Here is a 27107-nt window from a genome sequence, read left to right as displayed (position 1 = left end):
CAAACTTATCAGCATTAAATATAAACTGCCGATTCAATCTCAGAATTATTCAGAAAATTATCAATTAGTCAATTTAGGGTAGCAAAAAAATTCAATAGAAATTTATCGCTACCAGCGGCCTGGTGGAAAAGAAAATAGTCATCGACTAAATATATAAATATAACAATTTAGGAGTGACCCTAACAGTTCATTCGTCCACCAGAAAGAGCAGCCATAACTCACACCGCCAAGTAGTAGTAATTCAGAAATTAGGTGAAAATTTAAAAACATTTACCCTAATTCATCTTTTAGACGTTGCAACGTTTCGGTGTCATTAATGATTAAATTAGCTTAATTAAATTAATTAAGCCAATCTACCATAGGTTACACTTCATCAGTAAAAAACCTGGGAGAGACAATATACACGAGGCGTCTGTATCGATGCCTACGGAATATCTGTCTTAAAATTTTCAAGACTGACGTATTCGCGCCAAACTTATCAGCAGTAAATATAAACTGCCGATTCAATCTCAGAATTATTCAGAAAATTATCAATTAGTCAATTTAGGGTAGCAAAAAAATTCAATAGAAATTTATCGCTACCAGCGGCCTGGCGGAAAAGAGAAAATAGTCATCGACTAAATATATAAATATAACAATTTAGGAGTGACCCTAACAGGTCATTCGTCCACCAGAAGAGCAGCCATAACTCACACCGCCAAGTAGTAGTAATTCAGAAATTAGGTGAAAATTTAAAAACATTTACCCTAATTCATCTTTTAGACGTTGCAACGTTTCGGTGTCATTAATGATTAAATTAGCTTAATTAAATTAAATTAAGCCAATCTACCATAGGTTACACTTCATCAGTAAAAAACCTGGGAGAGACAAATATACACGAGGCGTCTGTATCGATGCCTACGGAATATCTGTCTTAAAATTTTCAAGACTGACGTATTCGCGCCAAACTTATCAGCAGTAAATATAAACTGCCGATTCAATCTCAGAATTATTCAGAAAATTATCAATTAGTCAATTTAGGGTAGCAAAAAAATTCAATAGAAATTTATCGCTACCAGCGGCCTGGTGGAAAAGAGAAAATAGTCATCGACTAAATATATAAATATAACAATTTAGGAGTGACCCTAACAGGTCATCGTCCACCAGAAAGAGCAGCCATAACTCACACCGCCAAGTAGTAGTAATTCAGAAATTAGGTGAAAATTTAAAAACATTTACCCTAATTCATCTTTTAGACGTTGCAACGTTTCGGTGTCATTAATGATTAAATTAGCTTAATTAAATAAATTAAGCCAATCTACCATAGGTTACACTTCATCAGTAAAAAACCTGGAGAGACAAATATACACGAGGCGTCTGTATCGATGCCTACGGAATATCTGTCTTAAAATTTTCAAGACTGACGTATTCGCGCCAAACTTATCAGCAGTAATATAAACTGCCGATTCAATCTCAGAATTATTCAGAAAATTATCAATTAGTCAATTTAGGGTAGCAAAAAAATTCAATAGAAATTTATCGCTACCAGCGGCCTGGTGGAAAAGAGAAAATAGTCATCGACTAAATATATAAATATAACAATTTAGGAGTGACCCTAACAGGTCATTAGTCCACCAGAAAGAGCAGCCATAACTCACACCGCCAAGTAGAGTAATTCAGAAATTAGGTGAAAATTAAAAACATTTACCCTAATTCATCTTTTAGACGTTGCAACGTTTCGGTGTCATTAATGATAAATTAGCTTAATTAAATTAAATTAAGCCAATCTACCATAGGTTACACTTCATCAGTAAAAAACCTGGGAGAGACAATATACACGAGGCGTCTGTATCGATGCCTACGGAATATCTGTCTTAAAATTTTCAAGACTGACGTATTCGCGCCAAACTTATCAGCAGTAAATATAAACTGCCGATTCAATCTCAGAATTATTCAGAAAATTATCAATTAGTCAATTTAGGGTAGCAAAAAATTCAATAGAAATTTATCGCTACCAGCGGCCTGGTGGAAAAGAGAAAATAGTCATCGACTAAATATATAAATATAACAATTTAGGAGTGACCCTAACAGGTCATTCGTCCACCAGAAAGAGCAGCCATAACTCACACCGCCAAGTAGTAGTAATTCAGAAATTAGGTGAAAATTTAAAAACATTTACCCTAATTCATCTTTTAGACGTTGCAACGTTTCGGTGTCATTAATGATTAAATTAGCTTAATTAAATTAAATTAAGCCAATCTACCATAGGTTACACTTCATCAGTAAAAAACCTGGGAGAGACAAATATACACGAGGCGTCTGTATCGATGCCTACGGAATATCTGTCTTAAAATTTTCAAGACTGACGTATTCGCGCCAAACTTATCAGCAGTAAATATAAACTGCCGATTCAATCTCAGAATTATTCAGAAAATTATCAATTAGTCAATTTAGGGTAGCAAAAAAATCAATAGAAATTTATCGCTACCAGCGGCCTGGTGGAAAAGAGAAAATAGTCATCGACTAATATATAAATATAACAATTTAGGAGTGACCCTAACAGGTCATTCGTCCACCAGAAAGAGCAGCCATAACTCACACCGCCAAGTAGTAGTAATTCAGAAATTAGGTGAAAATTTAAAAACATTTACCCTAATTCATCTTTTAGACGTTGCAACGTTTCGGTGTCATTAATGATTAAATTAGCTTAATTAAATTAAATTAAGCCAATCTACCATAGGTTACACTTCATCAGTAAAAAACCTGGGAGAGACAAATATACACGAGGCGTCTTAATTAAATTTAATTAAGCTAATTTAATCATTAATGACACCGAAACGTTGCAACGTCTAAAAGATGAATTAGGGTAAATGTTTTTAAATTTTCACCTAATTTCTGAATTACTACTACTTGGCGGTGTGAGTTATGGCTGCTCTTTCTGGTGGACGATGACCTGTTAGGGTCACTCCTAAATGTTATATTTATATATTTAGTCGATGACTTTTCTCTTTTCCACCAGGCCGCTGGTAGCGATAAATTTCTATTGAATTTTTTGCTACCCTAAATTGACTAATTGATAATTTTCTGAATAATTCTGAGATTGAATCGGCAGTTTATATTTACTGCTGATAAGTTTGGCGCGAATACGTCAGTCTTGAAAATTTTAAGACAGATATTCCGTAGGCATCGATACAGACGCCTCGTGTATATTTGTCTCTCCCAGGTTTTTTACTGATGAAGTGTAACCTATGGTAGATTGGCTTAATTTAATTTAATTAAGCTAATTTAATCATTAATGACACCGAAACGTTGCAACGTCTAAAAGATGAATTAGGGTAATGTTTTTAATTTTCACCTAATTTCTGAATTACTACTACTTGGCGGTGTGAGTTATGGCTGCTCTTTCTGGTGGACTAATGACCTGTTAGGGTCACTCCTAAATTGTTATATTTATATATTTAGTCGATGACTATTTTCTCTTTTCCACCAGGCCGCTGGTAGCGATAATTTCTATTGAATTTTTTGCTACCCTAAATTGACTAATTGATAATTTTCTGAATAATTCTGAGATTGAATCGGCAGTTTATATTACTGCTGATAAGTTTGGCGCGAATACGTCAGTCTTGAAAATTTTAAGACAGATATTCCGTAGGCATCGATACAGACGCCTCGTGTATATTTGTCTCTCCCAGGTTTTTTACTGATGAAGTGTAACCTATGGTAGATTGGCTTAATTTAATTTAATTAAGCTAATTTAATCATTAATGACACCGAAACGTTGCAACGTCTAAAAGATGAATTAGGTAAATGTTTTTAAATTTTCACCTAATTTCTGAATTACTACTACTTGGCGGTGTGAGTTATGGCTGCTCTTTCTGGTGGACGAATGACCTGTTAGGGTCACTCCTAAATTGTTATATTTATATATTTAGTCGATGACTATTTTCTCTTTTCCACCAGGCCGCTGGTAGCGATAAATTTCTATTGAATTTTTTGCTACCCTAAATTGACTAATTGATAATTTTCTGAATAATTCTGAGATTGAATCGGCAGTTTATATTTACTGCTGATAAGTTTGGCGCGAATACGTCAGTCTTGAAAATTTTAAGACAGATATTCCGTAGGCATCGATACAGACGCCTCGTGTATATTTGTCTCTCCCAGGTTTTTTACTGATGAAGTGTAACCTATGGTAGATTAGCTTAATTTAATTTAATTAAGCTAATTTAATCATTAATGACACAGAAACGTTGCAACGTCTAAAAGATGAATTAGGGTAAATGTTTTTAAATTTTCACCTAATTTCTGAATTACTACTACTTGGCGGTGTGAGTTATGGCTGCTCTTTCTGGTGGACGAATGACCTGTTAGGGTCACTCCTAAATTGTTATATTTATATATTTAGTCGTTGACTATTTTCTCTTTTCCACCAGGCCGCTGGTAGCGATAAATTTCTATTGAATTTTTTGCTACCCTAAATTGACTAATATATATGTATATATATATATGTATATATATATATATATATATATATATATAATATATATATTATATATATATATATATATACACTACCGTCAGAAATTAATAGCACCCTTGATTTGCTCTTCACTCAAGGTATGTGCTGTCACCTAGTGGCCATATCTCGAACTATTGCTTTGTTGCGAGTTCACTGTTGCGCAGAACGATGACGTAACTTTGTTTGCAGAGCAGTTTGAGAGTCTACAGCCTTATGATGTTGACATAGCAGTGCAACAAATTGGAGTGCGGATGCAGACAATCTTCCTTTGTTAATAGATATAGGTAGCGCCTCGCAAGGACCGAAATCACACCATACTAAGTTTTCTCATCGCGTGTAAGACGGTTTGAACAGCTCATAGGTAATTGATTTAACCTATTTAATGTAGAAATTTGAGAAGTGCTAATTAATTTCTGACGCAAGTGTATATATATATATATATGTATGTATGTATGTATGTATGTATGTATGTATGTATGTATGTATGTATGTATGTATGTATGTAGGTCATTAAGAATGAAATGTCTGGTTTTCTTATGCCCCAAGTTTGACAGTCGTTAACTCTAATTTTTTTATCCTGACAATTCTTCTTTGTTTTAGAACACTGAAGAGTTACATCATCACTTTTTGAAATGCAGTTCATGGTGTCTGATTATATTGTGAGTTTTCTCTTGTAAATCAATTTCTGTGAATCCATGGATAGATAAAAAATTCATGTTGTTTATGAATATGAGTTCTGCCATGGAACCAATGCATCCCAGACAGCTTGAAACATCAATCAGGTGTTTGGTGAATATGTGGTGAATGAGCCCAATGTACGTCAATGGTTTGAGAAGTTCCGGTCTGTTGACTTTACCCTAGAAAATCAGCCCCATGGTAGATCTGGGACCAAGGTGGATAATGATGAGCTGGAAACTGTATTGGAAGCACATACATGTCGGACTACGTGTGAGTTAGCAGCAAGGTTTGATAGTTCCATTCCAACTGTATTGGACCATCTGAAACAAATAAGCAAGGTAAAGAAGCTGGACAAGTGGGTACCACATGAACTGAACAAGCATCAAATGACATGTTGTCTTGAAACTTGCTGTTCTTTGCTGTCACGGCATAAAAGCAAACCATTTTTGCATCATTTTGTTATGTGTGATGAAAAATGGATTCTTTTCAACAATAGAAAGCATTCTGCATGGTGGCTGGATAGAGGCAAAGTACCAAAACACAATCTAAACAAGAATATTCACCAAAATAAAGTAATGATGTCTGTTTGGTGATCCAGGGTTGGTGTCATCCACTACAGCTTCATGAGACCTGTTAAGTCAATTACAGTGGATGTATACAAACAATTGAATGAAATGATGAGTGAATTTGCAATTAAACAACCAAGATTGGTCAATAGAGACAAGCCAATTCTCTTGCAAGACAATGTTCAGCCACATGTTGCACAAAGAATGCTACTCCAGTTACAGGAACTGAACTTGGAAGTACTGTGTCATCCACCATACTCACCAGACCTTGTATCAACTGACTATCACATTTTCCAGGCACCAGACAACTCTTTGCAAGGAAAAAACTTCAAATCTGAAAAAGATGCAAAAACAGCCTTTCAGGAATTCATCACCTCTTGCTCTCCAGAATTCTTCACTACCAGCTAAATAAGCTACTGATAAAATGGCAAAATTATGTTGATAATTTAGGTGCATACTTTGATTAATTGCATTGCTTTTTGTTGAGATAAAGTAAAATAAACTTTCAGTTCAAAATTAGACATTTCATTCTTAATGACCTGATATATATATATATATATACATATATACAGTGGGCTTCCACACAGTTTTAATCTACCAAATTCACTCACAAGGCACTTGCCCAAGGTGCCACAAAGTACTTCGGAACTTTCTCAACCAATCAGGCATGCCTGAATGATTTTTGCCGTCCATATTTGCACTCCTTAAGATACCCTACATTAAGCTTCCAATCATCATCATCATCATCATCGTTTAACGTCCGTTCTCCATGCTAGCATGGGTTGGACGGTTCGACCGGGGATCTGGAAAGCCAGAAGGCTGCACCAGGCTCCAGTCTTATCTGGCAGTGTTTCTACAGCTGGATGCCCTTCCTAACGCCAACCACTCCGTGAGTGTAGTGGGTGCTTTTCACGTGCCACCTGCACAGGTGCCAGGCGAGGCTGGCAACGGCCACGGTCGGATTGGTGTATTTTATGTGCCACCTGCACGGAAGCCAAACGAGGGGGTGCTGGCATCGGCCACGAGTCGGATAGTGCTTTTTACGTACCACCAGACCAGGGATCCTGGCTGGGTCAATTCGATTTCGATTTCGCTTGCCCCAACATGTCTTCGCAAGCAATGGGGTTGGCATGGGTGCCTGTCGTACGGTCAGATTGGTGTATTTTACATTTTTCATAATTCACAATCAGCACACTTAAAAAGATGTTGTCCACAGTGATAAAATCTTAAGACTGCTTCTTTCTAAGGATGCAAATTCTTCAGCCTCACTACTGTAATTGTATCTAAACATACTATGTATATTTTCCCCAGCTGACTTTTTCAATGCATCTTGTCCACCTGATATTATGCCTTAAGCTATACAATTTATAACACAAGATCTTGTACCTTTTCAGATTGTTCTATGGAAACTCTGTTAGAATTTTCAGAAAGCAATTTGGGACTCATAATGAAAACAGTGGACAAATAAATAACTGTTTCCACCAACACTTTTTGAAAATATTGATTAGACTAAGTGGACAACAGAGTGCCTGTAGCCTTTACAGATTCACCCAGGCAAATGAGTTCACTGTGGCTAGTAATGTTTAGCCTCAAGTTCTACACATCAATGACAGTGAGGGGAAATGCTGGTTAAAGAAGAATTTAACCCTTTAGCATTCAGATTACTCTGTCAAATGTAAGCATACTTAGTCATATTATTTTAAATTAATCACGCATTATCTCATAGCTTTGAGATTTCAACAATGTGACTGTTTGTTTTAAGAATGACATTGTAAGGTAAGTGTTAGAGCCCAGATTTAGTTGGTTTGAACATATAAAGCAGGTAAGATATTTTGGACAGATATGGTTAGTCTAAATGCTAAAGGGTTAAAGAAGATTATAGTTTTGAAGGAAGTATTTAATGAAAAATTGTTGTTGTTGTTATTGTTTAACCCCTAAGTCAATCCTGATTAAACACACTTACAAACAAAACCATTTCAGCTGTGACCATTTCATTTTTTTTTTCCAAATATAGTGTATTTAATGTGTTCCTCGTGTTATAAGATAGTAGGGATCGATTCTAGGGAGATCTGGTTACTGTTTTCAGTATATTGAACAACCACTGAGAAGCTTCTCTTATTTGATGCAAAGTATGGAATGTTGTGAGATCATCCTCATTGTTGTCTTCTAACCCATACTTACATGGGTCAGATTACAGTACATTGAGGCAGATTTTTTATGGCCAGATGCCCTTCCTGAGGCCATATCCTATCTGTTTTCAAGCAAGATAATAATCTCGCAGCCAACAAACAGTATGGATATGATTATGCAGAGAACTGGAAACAAATGCCACCATTTGAATGAGCTTTTTTTGTGTCCAAAGATTGCACAACATTAGTGTTTCTTTGTCTTGATATCACTTGGTTGATGTCAATGAGCATCAGTGTCATACGAACAGTATTCATCATTTCCGGTCTTCTATGGAAGTATGTCAGGCCATGTAGAACTATTAACTTCTTGGAAACAGGTAAGGGTGTGCAATAAGAAGGGCATCTCACTGTAGAAAATCTGTCTCAATGAATTCCACTTAACCCATGTGAGTATGGAAGAGGGGTGTTAAAAAATGATGGTTACGATGAATATATAAACATCAGGTCATCCCGTAAGTAATGTCCACACTTCTATATTTTCAATTTGTAAACGCTTTAGCAGTATTTTAGAATGTTTAAATGGCATCAATTAATGTTTATATGTATTTGGATATATTTAAACTAATTAAATTTCATTTTGCAGGATAGTCTAATTGAAATTTCACTAATTATAGTTCTTCAAACATGTCTAAGGAGCATTTGAGGCACATAAAGCTTTATGAGTTTAAAAAAAGGAACTCTGCAGCTGAAGTGACTCAAAATATTCCTTCAGCTTATGGAGAAGGGTGCCTGAATGAAAGAACTTGCAGAAGATGGTTTGTAAAATTCAGAAGTGGAGATGTCAGCCTTGAAGATGAGGTCTGAACAAGATGTCCAATTGAGTTTGATGATAAGCACCTTTTGGCAGAACTTGAAAAAGATCATGCAGTTTCAGTTGAAGAATTGGCAAGCAAGCTTTGTTCAAGCCATACAACTGTTCACCATCATCATCATCAACAGCTTGGATAGGTCCCAAAATTCAGAAAATGGGTGCCTCATGATTTGTTTGAAGCCAATTGCAAATACTGAATGGACATCTGCTTTTCTCTTCATTCTCATGAACTCATCTCACCCTTATTGGACAGACTGGTGACCGGTGATAAAATATTGGTCGTTTGTCAAAATGTTAAGTGTTGTAGACATTGGCTTGGTGAAAGGGAAAAGACCCAACTACAACCGAAAAGGGAACTCCAGGCGAAGAATGTTCTTCTCTCTGTTTGGTTGAATTGCTACCAACTAATGCAACAATCAATGCTCAAATCTACTGTCAGCAATTAGTGTGTTTGAAAGCTGCTTTGAAGAAAAAAAGGCTCATCTTAGTGAATTGAAAGGAAAGGGGGATGTTTCATCAGGACAATAGAAGACCCCCACATTGCCAAGATCACATCACAGATGATCAAGAAACTTGGCTGAGAGAAAATTGCTCATCCACCTTATTCCTCAGCACTTGCTCCTTCAGATTACCATTTGTTCCACAGTGTACAGAATCATTTGGATGGATTAACTCTTGAAACAACTGAATAAATCGAAACTGACCTTTCAGAGTTCTTCTCTTTGAAACCGAAAGAGTTTTTCACTAATGGGATTAAAAATCTTACAAGTAGATGGAAAGATGTCATAAATAATCACAGAAACTATATTGATGATTAAGTTTCATTAAAACACAAAATTTGATCAATTATTTTCGTTATTTAATATGGACATTACCTGACAGATGTGTGTTACACAAAAATGAAATTAAACTGACATTTCATTTTAACAGATATATTTACTAAAATTCCATAAAAATATCTTGAAATACTAAAGAGTAAATATTTTCAATAAAATCGCCATTGGCTTCAACCACGGCCTCCAGACAACTATGAAATCTCCTACAACTCTTCTGGATGGTCGACTTGTTTAGGTTGATGAATGCTGCCATAATCTTTGCCTTCAGTTTATCTTTGGTGTTACAAGAAATTTTGTTGGTCTCTCACTCAAATGCACCCCACACATAATAATCAAGGGGGTTGCAGTCTGGGGAGTTAAGTGGCTAGATGTTATGGGTAATGTGGCCTGGTGCAGACTCTTGTTGCCAGACATAGGGTCTTCCAGCAGCCACCATCTTGACCCAAGGCAGCACTACCTGTTCCAGATACTTGATGAATGCCTCTGTGTTGAGTGTGAGGCCATGGGAGAAGATGAATGGAGGCATAACGTCACCATCACTAGTGATCACTCCAAACACCATGATGTTGACTGGATGTTTGATTTTCATTACTCTCAGTACATGATTTTTATTACTCTCGATACATTTATTGCTCTCTGGACACGGCAAGCCAATGGTTGTTCTGTGTGTTCACCATCTGATCCTGGCAGAAATTTTTCTTGTTTGAGAAAAACCAAAGAATGTTCAGTTGGATGATCAGGTGCTTAAGTTTATTGAAAAGCTTTGTAGTGTGGTCTTTCCTCTTTTCCTTGATGGTTCAGGATAAAAATTGGCCCTTTCTCATCTTGCATGAGGAATACCAAATGTCTTCATGCACTACCTGCCTAATAAGTAACTCAGACACTCCCATGTCTATGGACCTGATTGACTTGGAGGGATCATTGTCAATCGCGGCCTGGATCTCACCAACAAATTCAGGCGTCCTTTTCTTATCAGAACAATCAGAGTGAGTTTTCCAAGCTACCATACGTTTGTTATCACTATTTGACTCATCCAACTCTTCCCAAATCCTCTGCACTGTCCTCAGATTGACACCCAAACACTCTGAAATGTTCGTATTGGAGCTTTTGGTGTGAATTCCAAGCAGTACAGCATGTTATTTCCAAATTTCTGGCAGAGTGAATTACATCATGATGCTGGTTTTCTCACAGACAGTGCCCAACTGATCCTACTATACTGTGTAGTCAACAAAATCAAAAACAATCAATGCACATACAAGAAATTAAAAATATAAAATGGCAACAATTTACCCATTGCACCCTGTGTGTGTGTGTTTCATCATCATCATCAACATTTAATGTCCATTTTCCATGTTGGCATGGGTTGGATGCTTGAGAGGAACTGGCAAGGCCAGGAACTGTACCAGGTTCCATAATCTGTTTTAGCTTGGTTTCTATGGCTGGATGCTCTTCCTAATGCCAACATTAGCATTCTTTTAGTTTCCATCTACTGAATCTACTCACAAGACTGGTTGACCCAGGGCCACAGTAAAAGACACTTGCCCAAGGTGTCATGCAGTGGGACTGAACTGCAAACCACATGGTTAGGAAGCAAATTTCTAAACCATACATCCATCCCTGAGATACTGTAGAAATTAATAAGAGGAAAATGACCCAAGGCAGCACTACCTGTTCCAGATACTTGATGTAGGCCTCTGTGTTGAGTGTGAGGCCATAGGAGAAGATGAATGGAGGCATAACGTCACCATCACTAGTGATCACTCCAAACACCATGATGTTGACTGGATGTTTGATTTTCATTACTCTCAATACATGATTTTTATTACTCTCGATACATGTTTATTGCTCTCTGGACACGGCAAGCCAATGGTTGTTCTGTGTGTTCACCATCTGATCCTGGCAGAAATTTTTCTTGTTTGAGAAAAACCAAAGGATGTTCAGTTGGATGATCAGGTGCTTAAGTTTATTGAAAAGCTTTGTAGCACGGTCTTTCCTCTTTTCCTTGATGGCTCAGGATAAAAATTGGCATTTTCTCATCTTGCATGAGGAATACCAAATGTCTTCATGCGCTACCTGCCTAATAAGTAACTCAGACACTCTCAGGTCTATGGACCTGATTGACTTGAAAGGATCAGTCAATCACGGCCTGGATCTCACCAACAAATTTAGGAGTCCTTTTCTTATCAGAACAATTAGAGTGGGTTTTCTGAGCTACCATATCTTTGTAATCACTATTAGACTCATCCAACTCTTTCCAAATCCTCTGCACTGTCCTCAGATTGACACCCAAACACTCTGAAATGTTCATATTGGAGCTTCCGGTGTGAATGCCAAGCAGTACAGCATGTCATTTCCAAATTTCTGGCAGAGTGAATTTGTTTTTCTCACAGACAGTGCCCAACTGATCCTACTATACTGTGTAGTCAACAAAATCAAAAACAATCAATATGCATACAAGAAATTAAAAATATTAAATGGCAACAATTTACCCATTGCACCCTGTATGTGTGTGTGTGTGTTTCATCATCATCATCAACATTTAATGTCCATTTTCCATGTTGGCATGGGTTGGATGCTTGAGAGGAACTGGCAAGGCCAGGAACTGTACCAGGTACCATAACCTGTATTAGCTTGGTTTCTATGCCTGGATGCTCTTCCTAATGCCAACATTAGCATTCTTTTAGTTTCCATCTACTGAATCTACTCACAAGACTTGTTGACCCAGGGCCACAGTAAAAGACACTTGCCCAAGGTGCCATGCAATGGGACTGAACTGGAAATCACATGGTTAGGAAGCAAATTTCTAAACCATACAGCCATCCCTGAGATACTGTAGAAATTAATAAGAGGAAAATGGGTAAGAAGGTACACAATAGGCTAGTTCGAAGGAGTATCTTTTTTTGTTGTTTGTTCCTTCTCGAGCCATGCCTGGCTCATAAGGGCTGGTTTCCCGGCTTCGTGGTGTATAGGTTCCCCACCTGGATGGGACAGTGGTCCATCGCAGGTGAGTTGCAGGAGGAAAGAGCGAGAGAAAGTTGTGGCGAAAGAGTCAGCAGAAGTTTCGCCATTACATTCTGCCGGAGCTGCGTGGAGCTTAGGTGTTTCGTTCATAAACACACACATCATCCGTTCTGAGATTCGAACCCGCCATCCCTCGACCGCAAGTCCACTGCTCTAACCACTAGGCCATGTGCCTCCACAAAGGAGTATCTTGATGGCGAATGGTTAATGTTTGGCTACCACAAACCTCAATGATACCCAAGAATGTGCATACTGGAATGTACAGAGATCAATTCCCTGTTAAACCAAACTTTACTGTTCATTCACATTGACACCATGATGATGTCGGTGTAGTGATGGTCATAGATATGTCATGCTTATCGTAATAGTATTGAAGTGGTCATGGTTTCAGTAGATAATGAATGCTGCCATCCCAAGACCATAGTCATAGGTTGTTTTTTGGGTTTTTTTTTTTTGTTCCTTCTTGAGCCATGTCTGGCTCATAAGGGCTGGTTTCCCCAGTTTCTTAGCGTATAGGTTTCCCACCTGGACGGGACACCGGTCCATCACAGGTGAGCTGCAAGATGCAGGAGGAAAGAGTGAGAGAAAGTTGTGGCGAAAGAGTCCGCAGAAGTTTCGCCATTACCTTCTGCTGGAGCTGCGTGGAGCTTAAGTGTTTCGCTCACAAACACACACATCGTCCGGTCTGAGATTCGAACCCGCGATCCCTCGACCGCAAGTCCGCTGCTCTAACCATCTTTAGTGATGGTAATGGAAGCGGTGGTGATTTTGACTGTGGTAGCAGTGGTCATTATTATAGTAGTGGTAATGATTGTGTTGGTGATGGTATTAATGACACTAATAGAACTGGTGCTAATAGTAGTAGAGAAACTAATGATGATGATGGCAGTAGTAAAGGTACTAATGGCAACGGTGATGGTGGTAGTATTAATAGTGGTGGTTGTGGTATTGATGGTGATGGAGGTAGTGATGGTTGTTACTATAGTGACTTCTATGACAACAGTATGGCTTTGTTGTTGTATTGCTTAGCTCCAGGTGAGCCCAAATCAAGCAGACCTATGATCAAGAAGCATTCCATCCGCAACTATTCTATCTTTATTTTTCCAGGCACAGTCTATCGAGGACTACACCATCCAATGTCTCCCTACTCTTTGTAAGACTGGCCAGAATGTGGTTTGATGGCGATTTCGCTACAGTTTCTAGCAGGTCGACTAACCACGTAGAAGTCCCCTCGTTGATTCATAACTTCATTGACCTTAATGGTGGTGGTGATGGCGGCGGCTGTAGAAATGAGGCTAGTGTTTTGATAAGAGGAGTGGAAGATCTGACGGTAACTGTATCTCACTTGACCCTTTAGCAACCGGATTACTCTTTCAAATGTAAGGCTAATTCATTCACATTGTTTCGAATTAATCATGCATTATTTTGCACTTATGACATTTCGATGATGTGGTCGTTTGTTTTTAGACTGAAATTGTAGAGTAGGTATGAGAGGCCAGAGCTGGCCGGTTTGCACATAAAACAGGTAGAATATTTGGGCCAGGTATGAACTGTTTATACACTAAAGGGTTAATAACAAATCAGACCTCAACCAATAGGCCATGATCCAAGTCGTTTCTATCGTGACTAATCTGACATTATTGTTTCTAGCAAATTGAATAATTGTGTGTAGTCTGTCGGTGGCTTGAATTTTTAATCTGCTACAGTTGTTGTTTAGTCCCAGGTCAGCTCTGTTCTAAAAGATGCTTGATCAAAAGACATTCCAGCAGTGACCATTCCATCATTCATGTTTTTCACATGTAACGTATCTAGAATCACATTATCCAATGTGTCCCCCTTTTGTGACACAAAGGGTGTAATTGAAAAAGAGGGATTTGGCTTCTACTTCTAGCAGGTCGAGCGACTAAGTAGAGGCTTCCTCGTTGACTCGCACTGGTAGAGAGTTCGCTGCGGTTAATGTTTAACGTCATTCATACATTCTCCATAATTAAATTGACTGTATTTTCGCGACAATGTAAAAACTCGTTAATTTTCTCGAATGATTTTCAGAAACACACACACGTGTGCATATATGTGTGTGCGTGCACAAACAAATGCTGCACCTAATACTTAGTGTTTTGTTTAACCAGATACTTACTAAGAAGCTTATCAATGTTGAACTTTGACCTGACCTATTGTGGGCGGAGCTAGGTCACTGATGACGCACACTCAGTTGACCTTCTCTTCCGTCTGTCTCGCTACTAACCCTTCTCTCTCCCCTCTGGATTCTTTATATATTTTTCACACTCCATTCTCTCCCTCTCTCTTATCTGTTCACCTGTTTTTATTTATATATCCATTGATACATTGATAGATTATATATTCATCGAATCTTTCTCCCAATCACTCTCTCTCTCTTCTATCAATTGGGCCATTAATTAATCTATCGGTCTGTCTTCCTGAACCTGTGCCATATATCCACACCACCACCATATGATTGCTTATGAGTCTTTCTTTCTTAGCCTCTCTGTCTGTCTCTTTCTCTTACAAAAACATATAGATATTGCCATCCTGTGTTGAGTAGGTTAACTGTAATGAGATCTCGTATTGATCAATGAAAGCGAACTTTACATTAAGTGCAACATTCTGCTCTTTCCCCATTTTCTGTATGTTACTTTTTCTGGCTTTTGTTTTTCTTTCTTTCTCACTTCCTCAGCTTTTCATTCTCTCTAACTATTCCTTTTCTTTCCCTCTATCTCTTCTTTTTTTCTCTCTCTTTCTATCACTTTACCCTTTAATTTCTCTTTCTTCGAAAATTTTGTCTCTTGCTTTCTCTCATATTTTTGTTTCGTCAAGTTTGATCTGGCTTGTTTATTAATAGGCAATAGGCGTTGGCACATCCCCACTCGTGAATAACTAAAATTGCGATGGAATGTTAAGTTACCGGAAGCCCCAGTATTGTGCTCGGCGCAAGTTCAATTCTCAACCGAACCACTTCTCTTCTGTTATTTTGTTTACCTGCGATTTCCGGTCATGGACGATAAAACTCTCTTCATTGAAGTGAATGAGGGGGTTTCTACCAGGTTCACTTGACTTTCATACACTACGTGAAAACTAGTCCCTTAGCGGTCAGCTAACATCAGCCCCTTAAAGATTCCAGGACAGTGTCGTCTCTCTTCATCTCCCTCGCCCTCACTCCCCCTCTCTCTCTTTCAGTATATATATATAAAAAAAAAAAACAGTTATTGTGCGCGCGCACACCCAAATATATTTCGTATGAGTCAACGAGGAAGCCTCTGAGCTCTCGGGAACCAGCCTTTTCAACTAAGAACCATATTCTGAATGGTGTACGAATTTCTCTGACAGACGTACACGAGGTACGGTCCCAATGATTAAATTCTCGCAAGAAGTTTCAAATCTCAAGTTAATTCGATTCGAAGCCACTCTGTCTCTTCGACATCGAATTTTTATTGAAATAGCAACCATAAAAAGCTTCTATGTAATCTTTAACCATATAGAAATAACAGCCAAATCTCCTTTATATCACAGCGTACTGCTTAAAAAAAAGGAAAGATACATTAGTCGGCGAACTTTAAGAATAGCTATCACTCGAATCCCATATCCCTAGAAAAAGAAAAGTGGTAGTTTTTGAAGGGTTTTTTCCTCAGTATCATTGTTTTGGTTTTTTTCTTCTTTAGGTACTATATTTTATTACATATATAACACGTACATGATACATATGTAATGCAAAATCGCATTAAATAGAAAACCAAGGAAAACACAAACATGAGTGAAGAAAGAAAAGAAGAAAAAAAATATCAATGCAACATCAAGTGCCTCAGTTGGTCGCACACAAGGTTCAACGGAACCTACTGAACATACTCGCGGCATTAACACGGGCGATGGCGAAGCTGGTGGGATTGGAACAGCCAAGCACCCTCACGGGTATCACCTCACATTTCGGTAAGGCGAGCTGCAAACGTTGACAAGAACTTCGCTGTTTGTGGCCCACTCCTCCAAACGTCTCAAACTCCCACAGGCTTGAAGAAGTGATTCACTAACAAGTCTCAATACTTAAGGATTTTTTTTCCCGTTTACTGCAGCATCTTTATGTTGCAACTGGAATTGCGATCCTGAAAATTTTACCAAAAATTTCAATTTTTTGAAATTTTCTCCCCCATTTCCATACCTTTTTTCCCTTCCTCATGAAGTTAGGATAACTATTCCAAACCTTCGCCCCATTGTATAATGTAGTCCTGGATACTTTTGGCCTTATACTCTGATCTCTACTGGGATACCTTTTATCCTTAGCCTGTTCTTTATGACTGACTTGGGGTTGAACGATACATATTCTATATTTGAATTAAATATTAATGAATTTCGTATTGGTTTCAACGAAGGATATAGAAAGACTTTTGCTGCAGTAACTGTCTTAGAAGAGAAATTCTTATAGATAGTCTGTATGAAAACACTAAATGAGGCTATGAATGATATCATTGGACTGTAGGTCACATGTTTCTACATCATTACACCTCGTCAGCTATGGATATTAAATCCATCACTCATAGCCCTCTAAAAACTGCCATTCTTATGTAAACAGCAAAAAATAAATATGCACATGTGTGCAAAGCTTTTGTTGAGCTGGAATTAATTATGAATGAGAGATTCAGTATCTGTAGCTGATGAAGTATAACAACGTAGAAATGTACCTTACTGCCTGATGACATAATTCATAGCCCAACTTAGTACATTTTCTGAACAGTTACTGCAGTGATGATCTTTGTGTTTGACTGTGAATTATCCACATTTTCACCATAATATATCTTTATTATTGTCATACCACCTTCTGGGCATGTGTGCTTATAGTTGGTACTATTGTGGTCCCATGATCGAAGTTTGAGCTTGATCATATCATTTTTCTTTATGGTTTTACAGTGTAAGCATGGCTGCTCCACTAGTAACATGCACCAAAGAAGAACAAAGAGCGGTGATCCGATTCCTCTGGTCGGAAGGTGTGTCAGGTCCTGAAATCATCGGAGGCTTTTAGCACAATACAGGGATAATGCACTACCATGTAAAAGTGTGTATGAGTGGACTGAGAAGTTTAAAAGTGGCCGGACAAGTGTGACACACAAAAAGGGAGCAGGATGCCTGTCAATCTACACTACTGATGAGAAGATTCAGCAAACTCGAGAGATGGTAATGGTGAACTGGTTCACCATTACCATCTCTCAGATCACTTGTCTTTATTCTTCTTTGGTGCACATTGCTAGTGGAGCGGCCATGCTTACACTGTAAAGCCAGAAAGAAAAATGGTATGATCTGGCTCAAACTTCAATCACATGACCACAATAGTACCAACTATAAGCACGCATGTGCAGAAGGGAATATGACAATGATAAAGATATATTATGGCAAAAGGGCGGATAATTTTTGACTTCCCCTCATATCATCATCATCATCATTTAACATCCGTTGTCCATTCTGGCATGGGTTGGACGGTTTGACTGAGCTAGCATGCTGGAAGGCTGCACCAGACTTCGGTCTCATTTGGCATGGTTTTCTATATCTGGATGCCCTTCCAACCATTCCAAGAGTGTAATGAGTGTTTTTACATGCTACCAGCATGGGTGCCAATTTGCATGACACCAGTATCTACCACGACTGCAATTTTGTTCAGCTTGATGGGTCTTCTTCTCAAGCACGACATAATGCCAAAGGCCTTGGTCATTGCTTCCGTGAGGCCCAACACTTGAAAGGAAGTCAGCCACCTTGCCTTTGTGAGGCCCAACACTCAAAAGGAACTCTGCCACTTTGCCTCCATGAGGCCCAATGCTCGAAAGGAACTCAGCTACTTTGTCTCCATGAAGCCCAATATGTATATATATATATATATATCTTCCATCATCATTTTACATAGCTTTTCATGTTGGCATGAGTTCATCAAGATCTAACAGATCAAAGGACCATCTCTTATTCCAACATAGCAGTTTTTACATGCATTTTATGGTTGAATGCCCTTCCTATCACCATGTACTATGTGCATGTTTATGTCACCTGCATTATATATAAGTGTTTGTATGTGTATAGGTGGACAGACAGATTGATGTAGGTATATTTAGTTATGACAGACAAGGGAATGTTCTCATTGATATAATGAAACACAAATCAGATACTTAAAAGAGATGTTGTGTTGGTAGACCAATCAAACACATGTTGATTTCTGAAGAATTGGACATTAAATCACTGATGATATTGATGACAATTATGATAATGATGATGGTGAGGATGGTAATGGTACAGGTGATGGCACTACCATATTGATTTGGTAGTGGTGGTGGTGGTGGTGGTATTGGCTGTGTTGGGGCTGTTAGAGGTGGTAGTAATGCTGCTGTTGTGATGGTAGTGGTAGGATTATTATAATGATAGTAATACTGTCATCATGGTGGTGCTGGTGGCAGTGGTGGAGGGTATCAAGCACAATGGAAAATGTGTTGTGAAGAAAAATTAAAAGCTTAAGAAATTAAAGGTTATTTTGTATTTCAACTGGAAATTTAAACCAACACACAATTACACTTAATCATTCGCTTATACACATTCACACTCTCACATACATAGACTCATGCATGCACACACGCTATAATCAGCAAGGAACCTAATCTATTGTATTTATATTGCTCATTAGTAACACTAAATTAAGAATTAATTTTAAAATAATTTGTCATTAATCTACAGTTAGGAGATTAAATGTCTAAATATCTGAGACAAATCAATGTTAATATGATTGTAATTTTTCAAACTGTTAACTTCATCACTGAATGTATATGCAATATTTATGAGAAAATGCATGGCCGAGTGGTTAGGCAACATGGTTCCTAATCTCAGGTCACTTTCCTTTGCATTGCTCCAGTCCACTCAGCTGGCAAAAATAAATATTTAAGATTGCCTGAGTACTTGGTCAGTATAATGTTAGCCTACCAATGTTAACCCTTTTGATACCAACTTGCCTGAGACAGCTCCTAATTTAATGATATCAACTTCCTGTTTGAAAGTGATTAAATGAAAATTACATATTGATTACGCTCCAAACAATGAGAACATCAGCTTAATAAAAACAAAGTTGTTTTAATAAATTCCTTATTATTTCCAAAATTAATTAAAATAGGTGCAGGCATGATTGCATGGTAAGAAGTTTGCTTCCCAACCATATTGTTTCAGATTCAGTACCATTGCATGGCACTTTGGACAGGTGTCTTCTAATATAGCTCTAGGCTAACCAAAACCTTGTGAGTGAATTTAGTAGATGGAAACTGAAAGAAGCCTGCCATATGTGTGTGTTACTGTCTCTTTGCCTTAACATCATATGATAATTGTAAATAAGTGTCAGTATCATGCAAGTGATATCCTTCATTTCCAATCTTTCATGAAAACATGTCTGGTCATGAGGAAATATTACCTAAAGCTCAAGTGTAGGAGTGGGCTGGCAGCAAGGTTATCCAGCTGTAGAAAATCTATCTCAACAAAATTCCACCCAATCCATGCAAGCATGGAAATGTGGAGATGAAACTGATGAAGACGATGATAATGACAACAACAATGATGGTGATGATGATGATGATGAATTGAAAATATGGCAACAGAATGGTTAACAATTCAGTAGTGTACCCCAAATCCTTCTGGCATGAATATAGATACAATCAACAGTGAACTGATATATTCTATCTTTTGATGTTAGGAAGGGCATCCAACCATAAGAACCATGTCAAAACAGACCTCACTGGGACTGGTGCCACATAAAAAGCACCTAGTTCACTCTCTAAAGTGGTTGGCATTAGGAAGAGCATCCATCTGTAAAAACTATACTAAAAAACGATGGTGGAGTTTGGTGCAGTCCTCAGGGTTGCCAACTCCTATCAAACCGCCCAACCCGTGACAGCATGGAAGATGGACATTAAATGATGATGATGATGAAGACGACAACATTTATATTAACACTATATTTCAGTTAATCATCATCAGGTGTCTTATTTTTGTATATTGTTCATTGTATGAGACCAGCTTCAAACAAGGAACCTTTATTTCTAAACTAGGAATAACAATGACCTGATCTGCTTGGCAATCAATGCACAATAAATAACATAAAGGAAGGATGGGTGAATGAATGCATCAATGGCTTTGGAGGGAAGACAAGAATATTCTTATACTTAGTTTAGAAAAAAATAACAAGTACCTAGTTCAAATCCAGGCTGTACACATCTGATGCTAATCTAATATTGAATCTAAATATAACATTCATGTTGATACTGTAATTTGCAATCTTTTTGTTTTTGCATTTCTAAATCGCAGCAGGGAAATATTGACATAAAACGATGATGATGATGATGGTCATTATCATGATCTGGTGGTGCTACTGCTGCTGCTGATAATGAATATGATGAGGATGAAAGCAATAATAACAGTGATAATGATGATAACAACAGCAGAGGTGGTGGTACTGCTGGTACTGGTGCCGGTGGTACTGTTGCTGGTGATGATGATGATGGTGGTGGTGGTGGTAGTGGTGGTGGTAGTGTTGCCAACAATGCTGGCAATGATAATAACAGTAACAATGGTGATGATGACAATAGCAGAGGTGGTGGGGAAGTGACAATGATGATGATGGTGGTGGTGGTCATGATGATGATGCTCATGATGATGGCAATGTTGACAATGACAACGAAGATGATGTCAAATCAAGTGTTTTATTCATTTACTGACAAATCCCTCCTCCCAGCTAAACTAAAAAGTAAACAAACAACACAAGAAAAAATTATGAAACAACCATGTAATATGAGGATGAGGAGAAAAAGGTTTTGAGGGAGAAGGAGAAAGGGTTAAAAATATTATTTATTAGCTTGATTTTGAGAATTATAACATCTTCAGTCTATATCTACACAATGATGTGTGGGTGAATGGATGGATGGATGTATGGATGGAAAGGAGTATGGATGAATGGGTGTGCAGATAAACAGATGGATGGATCAATTGATCGATTGAAGGATCAATGGATCAACGTCAGGATGGATGAGTGGGCAGGTGGACTGATACATAAATAGGTGGGTGGATGAAAATGGCTGGCTGGCTGGCTGGTTGGTTGACTAACTGGATAGATGGATGGATGGAAAGGAGCATGGACGAATGGGTATGTGGATAAACAGATGGTTGGATCAATTGATCGATTGAAGGATCAATGGATCAATGTCAGGATGGATGAGTGGGCAGGTGGACTGATACATAAACAGGTGGGTGGATGAAAATGGCTGGCTGGCTAGTTGACTAACCTGATGGATGGATATACAGGTGGGTGGATGAAAATGGCTGGACAGATGGTTGAATAGATGGATTGATGGTTGGATGGATAGATGGATGGTGGAATGTATGGATGACATCATGAATGGGTGAATGGACGGATGAACTGATAAGTGAATGGTTACATAGATAGATGGATGGATACGTGGGTGGATGGAAAATAGATAGATGTGTAGAAAGATGGATGGATATATGGGTGAGTGGGAAAGTGGATGGATGACTTGATGGATAGATAGGAGAATGAATAGATGGATGGATTGATACATGAACAGGTGGATGCAAGGCTGTATAGATGAGTAAATAAATAATTGGACAGGTGAATGCATGGATGGATAAGATAGATGGAAGGGGAAAGAGATACATACATTAACATATTAGATGGCTAAAAGATGGATGATTAGATGGATAGAGAGATAGATACATACATACATAGACAGAATAGTTGATGGATACTGATTGTAAAGAGAAATGAATACTTCTAAATGCTTCATTCAAGACATCAGTTGTGAAATTGCGCATATTGCAGGTAACAGCATGTGCATGCATGTGTGTGTGTGTATTGCTTCTGACCAGCTGGGGAATTTCAAGTGAATAACTGTAGAACCACAGTAGGGAGAGAGAGAGAGAGAGATACAACAAATGTTTATGTCTTCATCATTCTCTCTACAGTCTCTTGTCTGAGCCATACATTCATCATCACCATGAACTTCCAGAAAATCGGTCAAGTGCAACTGAACAATGGTTTAACTGTATATGTACATAAATACATAAATATATGCATGCATATACACACACACACACACATGTATATACACACATATATATTCATGTATGATTGTCTATGTATGTGTTTGTATATGTGGCTCAGTTTATCACAGTGTCTTATTTTCTCTCTCTTTAGACGTGTATATATATATATATATATATATATACATATATATACACACCTGCAAAACAAACTCTCTCTTCCCTCCTAATTCACTTCTTTGTCTTTCATTTTCTTCCTCTTCTTCCTGACTATATGCATATATTTTTTTCTTATCTTTTATATTTTTCTTGTTCTATTCAGTGAACTGCAGCCATGTTGGGACTCTGCCTTGAAGGGTTTTGTTGAGTGATCAACCCCAGTACTTTATTTAAAGTCTGGTACTTATTCTATCAGTCTCTTTTGCTAAACCACTAAGTTATGGAGGGATAAACATACCAACATCCATTGTCCAGGGAATAGTAAGGGACAAACACAAACGTAAAGATGCAGATGCACACACATATATACACAGGGGAGAAAGAAAATTCAACTTCAGTATTTGATTAGTACTTCATTTATTGATCTAGAAAAAAATGAAAGGTAAAGTCGATCTCATCTGGATTTGAGCTCAAAATGTAGAGAGCTGGAAGGAATACTGTAAAGCATTGTATCCAATACTTTAATGACTTCACCAACTCACCACTTTCATATATAAATATACAAAAGAATGACTGAGTGGCTGTGTGGTAAGTAGCTTGCTTACGAACCACATGGTTCCAGGTTCAGTCTCACTGCGCGGCACCTTGGGCAAGTGTCTTCTATTATCGCCTTGGGTCAACCAAAGCCTTGTGAGTGGATTTGGTAGACAGAAACTGAATGAAGCCTGTAATATATATATATATATCTATATATATATGTTTGTGTGTCTGTGTTTGTCTCCCCAACATCGCTTGACAACTGATGCTGGTATGTTTACATCCCTGTAACTTAGCGGTTCGGCAAAAGAGACCGATAGAATAAGTACTAGGCTTACAAAGAATAAGTCCTGGGGTTGATTTGCTCGACTAAAGGCGGTGCTTCAGCATAGCCACAGTCAAATGACTGAAACAAGTAAAAGAGTAAAAGAATAAGGATGTCTACTTCGTGAAAACTAGAATATAAATTGGGGGTCAGTATATTTGATGTCATCAGCATTGTCATCATCATCATCATCATTATCATCATTTAATGTCCACCTTCCATGCTGGCATGAGTCAGACAGTTTGACAGGAGCTGGCAAGCCAGAGGACTTCATTCACCCAGTTGTAAGAAAGAAATTTCAGTGAACTGAAATTACATTTTTACTAATGAGAGCAATCTTTATGTAAATGACTAATTCTCACTAAAAAAGGCAGCAGAAACAACCGTTAAATTTTAATTAATAAATATTAATTAATTATGGAATAGAATGTAGTGGGAAGTGTCTGAATTTTAATCATGCAAGGACAACTCTAGATACGTTTCTGCATTTTGGACCTCTTCAGTAAAGCATAGTGAAATCATTACGGCACTATATATTTGCAAAGATTGGAAGATAGATGTGTTTTACAGACAAGCAAAGAAAAAGACTCCTCCTGAGATTCATATTACAGAAAATAGCAGCATTGGTAGTTCACATTTCCCTTTACTATAAAAGGAGATAGGACCAATGACAAGGAAGACCCAAGATGATTTGTACCTTCCCTTAGCTGTAGAAGGCTGCTAGAGACCCACTCTAATGGAACTTACTTTAACTCATTTGTTACCATATTTTTATTGAAATACACCGGCTTTGTTGTAATTAATTTCAAATATAAGAAAAATTTAGTAAAATAATTTGGTCATTATTAAATTCGTGATTGGAACATAAATTTACATGAAATTTTGATTGAAAAGATTTAACTTAGATAATTTTAAAACAAGTCACTTGTATCATAGAACCAGGATTCTCACACAGGTTGGCATCAAGGGTTAAATTTGGCTAGTATTGTAAAAGGCAGCATAACAGTTATTGGTAAATATCAAAGCATATTCCTCCTAGAGTAGCCCTACATACTATATCTCTGGAGCCAACTACTGTATTAAGGTCCCTTACAAAATAAGCTAGGGTCACAAAGCACTTGGTTACTGAGTGTAACTACAGCAAAGCTTGGTAGGAGTCTTGGTGTGGAAAAGGCTGTGCATACTAGGAGAAAAGACATGCACTAGCCTACTTACCACCTCACACATAGGCTAGCTTGCAAGTGTTTTGAGTATTCTGTGAAATACTCAACAATAATTCAATCAGTTCGAAGCTCAGATTGTAGTTGATCAAACAACTGAGGGTGCGTTACCTTAATAGTGAAAATCAAAATAAAACAAAATGCATAACACGTGTGTGTGTGAATACAAAACACACACACTATATATATACATATATACACACATATATGTGTGTGAGTGAGTGTCTGTTCTGTGTTGACATAATCCGTCAGATGAGCAAACTCATCTCGCTTCACTATTGTTTATACAACACTGACATTAAGCAGCTTTCACTGACCATTGATGCTTCAAGTTATCTCCCTTTTCTTTATTCTCCTCATCTCTTTCTCTCTCTCTCTCTTCGTTGTTATCTTTCATTCTTCTATCATTCTCCCTCCTTGTACCTTCTTATATCTTTACTGTTTCCTCCTATTGTTCTCTCTCTTTCTCTCATTCGTTCTATCCCTCCACCTTTTTATTTCCTTATTTTTCATTGCTCTCTCTCTCTCTCTCTTTGCTCCTTATTTATCTCCCTCTCTTCTTTATGTCAGCTCTTCCTGATCTCCTTATCCCTTTCTTTCCTTCTTTCCTATTCTCTTTACTGTGCCGCCTCTCTCTTCCTCTCCATCTATCTATCTATCTATCTATCTATCTATCTATCTATCTATCTATCTATCTATCTATCTATCTATCTATCTATCTTTTACTTTCTCTCTTTCTCAAAATCTCTACTTTCCCGATTCTTTTTTCCTTTTTCTCTTTGTATTTTCTCCTAACTCTTTCTTTAAAATATTTAGTACTATCACATCACTGAAGACTAGGTCTTTGAATTCTCCTGTGCCTCATTCCTGGCGAAATCATTTTTTAAAATAACTTTCCCCTTTCCTATCCTTCTCCCTCACTGTATAACATCATTTTATCTGGAACTTTTTGATGTTCTTTAATTAATTAATGAATAAATTTTTTTTTTTTTTTTTTTTTAGGTAATGTTACAAAAACTTCCCTTATTCCTTGAAGTTAAGAGCAGAGGAGAGCAGTGTCCATTTCTTTTGCAGGCACTTCCAGACTGGTAAAATTAAGGTTGATTCCCATCTGTAACTGTTAAGAGCAGAGGGAGTAGTGCCCTTGAGTGATAACCAAAATGGACATCTACAAGGTAATGACTACAGAGAAAAAATTTTTTTAAACTAGAATCAAGCAAGGAGGGATCTTGAAGCTTGTTCCAAATACTTCCAAATGTTACTGAAGACACCTAAGTACCATGAAAATGACACTGAAAGTGAGAAATGTCAATCTCCACAACCATCATTATTGAAAATAACCAGAGTGACTTCTAACTTTCTCTTTTCATACTAAAAATGAGAATGACATAATTCCCCTGAAATGTATATAATTAGAACAATGTGTATAATTACATAAATGGATTTTTATAATTACATCAGTGGATTTATGCTGGGGTTTTTTTTTTTTGCTTGTTTGTTTATTTTTTTTACTTCCTTGTAGCTTAATCAGGGAAAAGAGGACAGTATTCAGGACCTTTTTTATGACCTCTGAGATTTGTAGGCGGTAGTTATCTTTAGACCGGAAACTTGGCCTGAATGCTAGGAATAAAGTGAACTCTACTAAAGACACCCATGAGCCAGGTGATGATGCTAACTAGGGGATAGACTTTATCTATTACCCATAATTAGAATAATCTACATCCTTGAATGGAAGGAACCCCTAATTTTTTTATCTTAAAATTTGGAAAAATATGTTTTGTAAGGGATTATAATACTATCCATGTATAAGAAACTTCCATATTTTTTTAACCTAATTTTTGACAAAAATGCATTCCATATACACATTAACATACCATAATCCTGAAAACTTCTCTGTATTTTGTACATGACATTGCATTCAACGACAACAGCATTTAGAATGAACCAACATGAAAAGCTCAAAGCAGTCTCTCCACTGGTTAGAAATAGCAACAAAATATCCCTCAATTATACCATACTATTTTCCAGTTACAACATATTATTTTAAAAAGGACCGACACAATTGTATAGTCCTAGATGCACTGCATATATAAAAAAAGCAACACCTTCAATCATGGGACTAACCTGGGATCAGGTTTGACCTGAAGTTAAACAAAAACAATAAAACAAACATTTAAAAATCAGAACTAAAAT

The 27107-nt window shown here is 37.5% G+C and overlaps 1 long non-coding RNA gene across 1 annotated transcript in view; it reads left to right on the top strand.

Moving 5' to 3' along the window:
• The window catches only part of LOC115213039, a 34523-nt gene extending 8152 nt beyond the window's left edge, over nt 1–26371 (top strand). The window contains exons 2-3 of the long non-coding RNA XR_003881783.1: nt 13707–13978; nt 25917–26371. This is a non-coding gene — a long non-coding RNA (uncharacterized LOC115213039). The remainder of the gene's footprint in view (nt 1–13706; nt 13979–25916) is intronic.
• The last annotated feature ends 736 nt before the right edge of the window (nt 26372–27107 follow it).

The sequence above is a fragment of the Octopus sinensis genome, linkage group LG6, assembly GCF_006345805.1.
Source record: "Octopus sinensis linkage group LG6, ASM634580v1, whole genome shotgun sequence".
Taxonomy (NCBI): domain Eukaryota; kingdom Metazoa; phylum Mollusca; class Cephalopoda; order Octopoda; family Octopodidae; genus Octopus; species Octopus sinensis.
Note: the sequence above shows the minus strand (reverse complement) of the source record. Positions and strands in the feature narration are given on the sequence as shown.